This window comes from Carcharodon carcharias, chromosome 4, assembly GCF_017639515.1.
Source record: "Carcharodon carcharias isolate sCarCar2 chromosome 4, sCarCar2.pri, whole genome shotgun sequence".
NCBI lineage: Eukaryota > Metazoa > Chordata > Chondrichthyes > Lamniformes > Lamnidae > Carcharodon > Carcharodon carcharias.
The window spans coordinates 153946884-153955473 of record NC_054470.1 but is presented as its reverse complement, the minus strand read 5'-3'; positions in this window follow the sequence as shown (position 1 = coordinate 153955473).

The following is an 8590-nucleotide window of genomic DNA, read 5'->3' as shown; positions in this document are numbered from 1 at the left end:
AACAGAAGCTGAGCAGCAGTACGATGGGAGCCACGCCTCCACAAAGTCTTCTCAAGATGTGCCTCCAATGCTTGGACCGTTCAGAAGTTGCATTCCAGTACCCCCCAGATCGTGTGTTGCTGATAGTGGTTGCATGCTGCGCTCTCCACAATCTTGCACTGGAAAGGGGCGACACCATGGAGGAAGAAGATGTAAATGCAGTTACTGTGGCTGCACACAATGAGTCCAGCAGTGAGTCCAAGGATAAGCATGCACAGGGAATTTCTGAGGGCGTAGACGCTGAGCCGGGCATACTCCAGGGAGGCAGGGACACCTGGGAGGCTTTTATCCAACGAATCTTCAGCTAGCACACCACAGATGGACCTCCAACACAAGCCGGTGCTGCAGTCTCCATACCCGATACCTAGGTGCTAAATCTGCCTGGATAGGAACATTAACTAAGAGCCTTGTCAATAAACCTCAATGTGACACAACTCACTCATAACATCATGTGTAACCATCCACCTGCAGAGGAAAAGAGCCAACCTCAGCCATGATCACATGTCTAAATTTAATGATATAACAAAATGAACTCAAGGAAACAAAATAACAAAGGTGTTAAACAGCACACCAACTAATCATGATCCCATTGCGGGGCAACACAAAAGCACCAATGAGAAACCTATGGTGTGCCTAAGGTGCCTTAAATTTACACTTTCAGCTGCTACGTCTAGGTGCTCCCCACCTTGCTGGCACTGGCATCTAAGACAGCCTGCTCACTGTGCTGCCCTGTTGGCCTCGATGACCTAGGCGGCCGTCCTCTGGTCCATGGAGCCTGTGCTGGCCCCGCCTGGGAGGGAGCGGCTAGTTCCACAGCTGGCATCTCCCCAGTTGTCACAGCCTCATCAGATGCAACAGTCACTGGCAGAGGAGCTTTTGTCCTCATCCAGAGCACCCTGAGAGGGGCCCGCAGAGATGGCAGGCAACTGCTGCGCTGGAGTGAGGTCGCTTCAGACCTCCCTTCTCACCATAGATGGATGAGCACCGAGCTGGGAAACTCGATGCCCAGACCATCTCCCACATTGCCACTGACCAGCTGAGGTCAATGCCGATGTGAGGGCTTGCTGGTCCGAGCGCATCTCCAGGAAGCTCTGATGGGTCTCCTGGAGGAACCTCTCCACGAGAGTTGCCACTCTCTCCATGGAGGAGGCGTGGCGCTCGGCCATGAGGCTCATTGGATTAGCGATGGTCCATGTGAACTCCTCCACCACAGAGACCAAGCCAAGCATAGCCTCATGTATCTCCGCCAGATCCTCCCACACACCCTGCTGGACTTCCAGCGCTTGCTGCCTCACGGATGACTCCAGAGGCACATCATCAGCCACAGACTGAGCATGTGCCTGGTCCCCTGCAGTCCTCCAACTGCTGGCACCATAGGCACTCTGGTGCCCTCGCCGCTGTGTCCCGGGACACTAGCCGATGATCTAATTCCCCAGCTAGTATCTGCACTGGTGCCTGCCTGGCAGAGATGGTGTGATGCTGGTGAGTCCGAGACTTTAGGGCCCTCAGGTGTGAGAGGGGACCCATGCGCCTCCTCCTCCCAGCCCTGCTCCAGTGATGCTGAAAGGAAGAACAAGGACATTTGATTGGTTAAAGTTGAAACAATGTCAATGTGCATCCCTGTCCCCAGATCATTATGCGCTCATCCTTCCATAAGCAATGGTTGAGCAATGTTGCAAACTTCAATCTCTGAACATTCAGCACTGCCATGGCTGCAAGGACATTAATGGTGACCTCTGTGCTGGGCAAACATACCTGCACATGGCACCCCAGCCTCACCGAAACCGGTGGACCCGGGCGCATGGCGCCTCTCCAGATCGAGAGCCTCCTGCTCAAACCCGCTAATGATCGCCAACTGGGCCGGCCCTCACCAGTCCTCAGCCTCTCAGCGGAATTATGAGCATTCTGCTCCTGAAAAGGAGAGAAGAGAATTGATTAGTGCAACTTGTACCTGGAATCTCTTTGCTGCCATCCCACCCCAACCAGAGTGGGACATATCAGGGATCCAGTGCCTCTTCACTCCACAGCTGCCGAACACTCACACAAAGATGCTAGGCCTGTGCACCACCACCACCACCACCTCCTCCCCCGCCCCCCCCACCCCCCCTCCCCCCACCACCCCCAAGCCAAACACTGCCTACATCACATTTGGCACCACAAGGTCTGACCTTGCAAAGCAAGGAGGCGCAAGCACATGGAGCGCAGAGGGCAGCAGATGGATTGGTGCCCTGCCACTTGGAAGACCCCCTCCCAGTATGTCAGCACTGACTTTGACATGTTTTGCAGTTCCAACACTGCACCTAGTGCAGATCCTCCAGGTTACCCCCAAAACAGCAATGTGGGTGTCACTGTACCACATGCTGTGGGTGTAGAACCCATCTCATCATCACCCTGTCAGGGTGAGCTAGGCATGGGCAATATCTGCTGGCCCACCCAGCGAAGGGCACATGCCGTCAATGATTCAATGTAGTGACTGCACTCAGTGTTTGGGGGGTGGGGGGGGTGGCGGTGCAGCCAGTGGGGGAAAGCCTACCTGCTGGGTTAAGTGACCAATGTCAACATGGTACTCACCTTCCAGAGCGCAAAAGGTCATTGAAACGCTTACGGCACTGGATCCAGATGCGTCGCACCATGTCATGGGAGCTCACTATCTCCGCCACCTCCTCTCAGGCACGTTTGTGGGGAAGGCCTCCTCCTCCCATCCCTGGGAATGAGGACCTCCCACCATGCTGCCACCTCCACGAGGAGGGCAGCAAGGCAATCGTCTTAGAAACGAGGGACACAGTGCCCCCCTGCACTACCCTCCTACCTGGCCTGCTCACCAGCAGCTCTCTGGGGAGCTCTTCTGCTGGCCACGTTTAACAGTCTTTGCAAGGCTGCAGGAGCTCTTTTAAACAGGTCGCTGGGTCGCCATTGGACCCGGCAGTCATAGCAGTCCTGCCGCCGGCTGCCGGCCGCCCACTCCAACTGTCCTCGGGAGCTGCATTTCACACTGGGCGGGCCTTAATTGGCCCGCCCGCGTAAAATTGCAGCACTGACCCGATTGCGGGTGGTGATCGGGTCCATGCCCGCTCCTGCATGGCCCACCCGACAGGCAGAAAATTCTGCTCCAAGAATTCCCACAGTCTAGGAACATAACTGAACTTCAAAGGTTCCTAGGGATGGTAAACCAAGTTGACAAGTTCCTACCAAATTTAACAAAGGTCAATGAGCTCTTGAGGCTGCTATTGGGACAGGTGTTGGAATGTGGTCAGCAAAATGCTTTAGAAAGGATTAGACAACTTTTAATCTCTTCTGAAATCTTGGCACATTACGACCCAGAATTACCGGCCATAGTAGCAGCAGATGCATTGTCTACAGGTCTGGGGGCAGTTTTATTTCAAGTGCAGAGAGACGGCAAGCATAGACCAGTCTACTTTCCCCTAGGTCACTAACAGAAACAGAACAACCATATGCTACGATAGAAAAAGAAGCATTGGCAATAACTTGGGCGTGCAAAAAATTCAGACTAAGTTATGGGATTGCATTTCATAATCGAAACAGACCATAAGCCACTTGTCATCCTTCTGAACATGAAAGAAATTGCTAAGATGCAACCCAGAATCCAATGGTTCAAGACTAAGATTGATGACATATGACTCCATCACAGAGTATGTCTTGCCTGTGTCATAAACAGCCAAGAACAAAAACAACCACTATTACCTTCTACTTTTCAAGGCTATGGGAGTGCCTGGGAATATACTTATTTGAATTTAAGGGAAAACCTTTCTTATTGTCATTGATTACTACTCATGGTGGATTGAAGTAAACAGATTGCATAATATCACAGCTGAAGCAGTCATCCAATCCCTCAAGAGAATTTATATAACACATGGCATCCCTGATATCATAGACAATGGACTGCAATTTGCTAATGAGCTATTCCACAGCTTCGCAAACGAATATGGCTTCATTCATGTAAACAGTTCACCTCGCTATCCTCAAGCGAATGGAGAAGCTAGGAGAGGGATACGAACTGTCAACGATTTATTGAAGCAAAATGAAGGCCTTAATCTAGCTCTTCTGAGTTATCAAACCTAACCACTACAAAATGGTTTCTCATCATCAGAGTTACTAATGTGTATGAAACTGAGAACACAGCTTCCATCTCTAGCACAAAAACTCAACCTAATATCACCATTGATGACTACAAGAGGGTAAAACAGTGTGAGGAAGAACAGAGAAGCAACCAGGCTCAGAACTTTACTCACAGGCATAGAGCACAATAGTTGCCAGTGCTGAAGCCCGTGTAGAAAGCATGGGTCTGAGACCAACAGAAGGAAGGTACAATCATTGAAAAACCTCCACAGCCAAGATCGTGCAGGATTGAGACAGACCAGAGTATCATAAGGAGAAACCAAAGCACATTAATATCCTTGGAGAGAAGGCCAAAAGAAACCTGGCCCTGAATATTTTGGATGGTGGGATTTCCACCAGGAGCTGTGGTGGACAGAAGAGGAAGTGCTTCAACATGCCTGAGCCAAGTCCTGAAACTGGATGGCAAGTTTTAGGGGCCTCAGGTTGAGGAGGGCAGGAAAGGGGTGTGGAAAGTGGGCATTTCAAGTTTCAGGCCAGAGGTGGGGGTTGGAGGGAGGTCTAGTGGCCACCAGATTTTAGTGGGGAGGGAGGTGGGGGCGGGGTGCCCAAAGTCAGAAGGATGCTTCTGATGGCGGCACCCCACCCCCACTCCTCAGTCCCCACTTCCCACCTGAGATCTTAGCCCATTCATTTTTGGGCTTGCCCCATGCCAGGCATATCGTCCTGCCAGCCTAAAAATTGAGGCTTGGGGGGCAAAAGGCCCTTAAGTGGTAAATAATTGCCCACTTAAGGGCCTCGACTGGGGCAAGGGCGGGCGGTTGATCGAGACCTTGCCCACTGCAGTGTAAAATTGCTGCAAGGTCAGGGTGAGCGGGAACCCAGAGGGAAGGCCATTCCTTCACTTTCACGCTCTCCCCTCCACCCCCCCATGCCCGCCTAAAATCCTGCTGGTGGGGGAGCATGAAAATTAGGCCTTGGGTTTACTACACAGATCCTCATAAAGAAGAAGAAAGACTTACTACCATCTTTACAGCCACCCAGGAGAAGAACACTCACACCGACAGGAGGGTGAGTACAGAGTATCCTTGACCTCAAAAGGAGATCAGAATGAGACCAGGGAGATTGGTCAAAACACCTCAGAGACTAACCCTGTGAAGTCTGGGACTTTGGGTCGAGATGTAGGAGGTTGTAAATATGATAGGGATAAAGACTTAGGGGAAATATAGAACAAAGGGTTAACAGCAGCAGCATATATGATGCTGATGTAATAATAATCTCAGATCACATGACTGAGAAGTGAGAGAGATCTGGAAGGAGGAGAAGGTCCAGAGCTCGTGTACAGGTCCAAATGTGTAAGTACTAGCAGTAAATAAAGAGCAATAGCTTTAATAAATTACAGGCTTGAGCAACATACTTTGGGAGAATAGACTATCCTTAAAACCCCGAGCTAGACCCCGACCATACAATGAAACAAATGCTAGATCAGGGATTTGAGTTCATTTTACATGCAAAGAGGGCTCATAATGGGATTGCTACTAAAAGACGGTGCCAGAGAAGGTTAATGTGGGCATTTCTGCCAGAGAAGGTTAATGTGGGCATTTCTGCAGCCCATTTGAAGGGGGAAGCAATGTTTATTAACTTTCCAAATTAGCATGTATGTACATCTCTGTGCTTTTCACCTAAAACCATCAAGTGGTCTTAAACAATTTCCAATCTTTCCCCAGTAGATTTTGATTGTGGGTGAGCTTTGTGGTGTTATTCTGCAATCCAGCCAAAGTCATCATTTAGAAATTGATATTCCTAAGGGTGGAATTATCCCAGATTTGCTCTGAGTGCAGTAGCAGGCAGGCAAAAGGAGGTGCCCACCGGCCACAATGGCAGATTTTCGTGCCGTATCATCCCATTCCCGCTTCATTATTTATGCAGCCACAGGAAACACGCCATCCCGCTGCTGTGTAGCCTCCAATTTTCCCACCACGCTGTTACCTCGCCGCTTCCTCACGCAGGGCGCCATATTTAAACTGCAGCTGCCTGCACACTTCTCAATGCTTGCAGCCTAGGAGGGCACCGGTGAAGACATGGCTCCAAAAGCCAAGATGAGTGCATTGAGATATTAATGAAAGTTTTACGACTCTTGAAGGGAAGGTAAAAAAACAAACAAAAGGTAGAAAAAACTCTGCTGTTACCTAGCAGCAAGAGGCCCCACAGAGGCAGAAAAGTAGTTTCAGTTCAGTTTGAGTGCAGTTGGTAAGTGGGTTCCTATGTTGAAAGGAGTTGCCAGCAGAAGCAGCATAAGAGAGGGACAGATAGCAAGCCCCAAAGTAAAATTAGAAGCAGTAGCCAGCAGAAGCAGGACAGGAGAGGAAACTGCGAGGGGCAGGTTCCAAAAGCCAAAGAAGAAAGTCCTCAAAACCAGGGAGTGGAACAAAAAAAAGTCCCAAGAGGATAGTTAAGTCAAAGGACCAGGACAGGAACCTGGAAAAGGTCCCGTTAAGTTAAGACTGAGGAGCAGAGTAAGGCTCCAAGCTTAAAAGGAGAAAGCTGCAGGATCCAGATGTAAAGCAATATAAGCTTGCAAGAAGCTAGAAGACCCAAGGGGACAGCCGAAGGTCTGTAACTCTTTACTATGGGCATGTGAAGCTGTGATGTTCTGTTAGCATGGCTGAGTCAGTGAGAGAGAGTACGTGGAAGAAAGCTTGATTGCATGTGTCAATCCAGGAGAGAGGAACATTGGAAGGAGAGTTCAAAACCCTGTAGGGTGACCTTTGTGGAAGGCATCTGAGAGAAAGTGTCAGTTTGGGAGAAGATTCCAAAATGAGTTCTTTAAACATGGCGATTGGAAACCCTTGTGTGAAAGACGGAGTTCAGTGAGACTGGTTAGCATACGGTGTGACAAGCGTCTGGGAGGAGTTGAGGAGAGATCCATAGCAACTGTTTGGGGTGGCATCTGTCACATGATTTCAGAGTGTGGGGTGCCTGACCACAGGTCGCCTATTGGTTTACATGGACAGTGTACTTACTGTGAACATAAGAGCATAAGATAGTTTTTATAAAATACGTTATCCTTACGAATCTGTAAATATCTGTAAAGGTATAGTTGTGGGTGAAGCAGTATTGTAATATAGTTCATCATTTCTTGTTTAATAAATGCATTATTCTTTTGTTAAAAGTTCATCAGCTGACTCCTGTGACTCTGTTCATTAGCCACTCTCCATTGATCTAAACAAAAAATAATTTCAAGCCAGGTTCCATCCTGGGATCAGGCTTGTCCAAAAGTAACATCAGCTTTATTATGTACCTTCAATACCTTTATCAATACTACAAGTAATATCCTCAAAAAACTCCCACAGGTTTGTCAAACATGATTTCCCTTTCATAAATCCACGTTGACTCGGCCCAATTTTCCATTCTTTTCGGAGTAAGAGGGCTCGAGCATGACACATGGAATATATTGTGAATAAGTGTGAATTTAGTCACTTTGGTAGAAAAAACAGAAAGGCAGAATATTTCTTAAATGGTGAGAGGTTGGGAAGTGCAGGTGTCCAAAGGCACCTTGGGTGTCCTTGTTCACGAGTCACTAAAGTATAGCTTGTAACTCTTTCGAGTACAAACACGTTTCTATCTGTTCCTATTCAGATGAAGTTACATTGTTTCATAATTTGCCATTGTGAGATTTGAACTCTTGATAATCTTTTAAATGAAAACCAAATCAACAAAATTGGGATAAATCAGGCACAGCCCCTAATTCAGGTCAGCTGTAAAACCAAGAACAAAGTTTAAAGGAAACTTACAAACTTTAAATCAAAATGTGATTAAAGGGGTCAACAAAACACCCCAGTCCCCGCGGTGCCCACCGAGCACGGAAGGCCTCGAGAGTGCCAGCAGACACCGCGTGCTCCTTCTCCAGGGACATCCGGCAGCGAACGTAGCCACGGAAGAGGGACAAACAATCGGGCGGGACTCCCCCGTCGATCGCCCGCTGCCTGGACCTGTTAACGGCCAACTTGGCCAGGCCCAGGAGCAGGTTCACGAGGAGGTCCTCCTCCTTCCCGACCCCCTTCCGCACCGGGTGCCCATAGATCAGGAGCGTGGGGCTGAAGTGCAAACAAAACATCAATAAAAGGTTTTTCAAATAACTAAAAAGGGAGTGCAGCCTACAACACCCTATGTATACATGGTCCACGGACTCCACAAGACCGCAAAAAGGGCATGTGTCCTGAGAGTCCGTGAACCTATGCATCCTCTTATTATAAGGGACTGCTGCATGCAACACCCTCCAACCCAGGTCCCCGATAGAAAGGGGGAGGACACCTCCGTAGAGGGCCTCCCATCGGGGGCCTCCGCTGCCGGACGGCAACAAGGCACGCCAGGGCGTGTCCAGGCGACGGACAAGGGCGAGAAAATGGAAGGTGTGCAGCAGCAGTCCATACAAAAAGCCCCTCTTTGCCGTGCCAAAAGGCACAGAGGGCATGTC